This window comes from Lipotes vexillifer, unplaced genomic scaffold (genome assembly GCF_000442215.2).
Source record: "Lipotes vexillifer unplaced genomic scaffold, Lipotes_vexillifer_v1.1 scaffold1071, whole genome shotgun sequence".
NCBI lineage: Eukaryota > Metazoa > Chordata > Mammalia > Artiodactyla > Lipotidae > Lipotes > Lipotes vexillifer.
The window spans coordinates 102313-103778 of record NW_006796547.1 but is presented as its reverse complement, the minus strand read 5'-3'; the positions used below and the strand labels follow the sequence as shown (position 1 = coordinate 103778).

General features: G+C 34.3%; 1 pseudogene; it reads right to left on the bottom strand.

Moving 5' to 3' along the window:
* Positions 1-1466, bottom strand: part of LOC103084484 (ERO1-like protein alpha) — a 5605-nt pseudogene extending 4139 nt beyond the window's left edge.

Below are 1466 nucleotides of genomic sequence, written 5' to 3'. Positions count from 1 at the left end.
GCCGCAGGTGCTTTCCCATGAAAATAGTAAGATAGATGTTGGTAAGCAACATACTTTGTGACATTAAGAAAATAGTCCTTTATTCCTCCTTTGAAAGTTATTTTTACTAGGAATACATCTTAAATTTTCTCAAATATTTTTCCAGCACTATGGAGATAACTGCAAGATCTTTTCTTCTTATATATAATAACATTATTAAATATATTAATGTATATTCTAACATTGAACCTTCTTTGTATTTCTGAAGCAGTTGACACTTGGTCATGACATTTCATGCTGTTTGATTCCATTTGCTAATGTTTTATTTAAGATATTTGCATTGATATTCATACATGAGATTGTGTTCCCTTTTGTGCAATCTTTATCCGATTCCGGTTTCAGTGTTATATTTATTTCTTTAAAGAATTTTTGAAGTTGTCTTTCTTCTGTGTTTTGGAATAGAATTGAGATTGTAAGTCTTTAACTCAAAGATACAGAAAACAAATCAATGAGGAGAGGGAAGGGGGTAGAGACAAGATAGGAGTAAGAGATCAAAAGGCATAAACTACTATGCATAAAATAAATAAGCTACAAGGATATATTGTAAAGCACAGGGAATATAGCCAATATTTTATAATCACTTTAAATGGAGTATAATCTATGAAAATACTGAATCACTGTGTTGTACACCTGAAACTCATATAATATTGTAAATCAACTATTCTTCAATTTGAAATAAAATAAAATAGATTATAGGTCTTTAAAGAATCCCCTTTGAAACCACCTTTGGTATTTTCAGGGAGATTTTAAAAAAATATTCTATCCAGTATTTTAATTGTTTTCAGAAGAATGACTGGTCTAAATAAGTTATTACTTCTTTTCCTGAGAAAAAACTCCCACCTTTCTTCACCTTATTTACTCCTTCTAATCTTTCAAGACTTTGTTCAGTTATCATCTCCTCTGAAAAGTCTCTGAAACCCCCAGGTTGTGCTCAGCTGCCTCTTTTCTGGGCTTCTTATGGCCATTGTTCATTCTTGCATAGCTACATTATATTGAAGTAATCTTTTAATGGTATCCTTACTCTGCCCCTTCTATAATCCATTCTTCAACAGAAAGTCAAAGTAATCCTTTAAAAACACAGTTGTGATCATGTCACTTGCATAAAACCTATTGATAGCTTCCTATTCTTTCGGGATAAAGTCTTGAATCCTTCACATGGCCCCCAGGACACTGCCTGATCTGGAGCATCCTTACCTTTCTGGCCTCAACTTGTGCCCCAGCCTCCTTATTCTAACCTCTTTCTCTTCTTCCAACTTCCTAAGCTCTTTCCTTCTTGAAGTCTTTGAATACTCTTTTCCATTTGCTTGAAGACCCACTCCCTTCACTTCCTCCACACCTTTGATCTGGCTATATACATGTATCTTCCAGGCCTCAGGGAAGTTTTCCCTGAACTCCCAGTCCGATTGAGGTCTTCTTTGAAAGGTCAT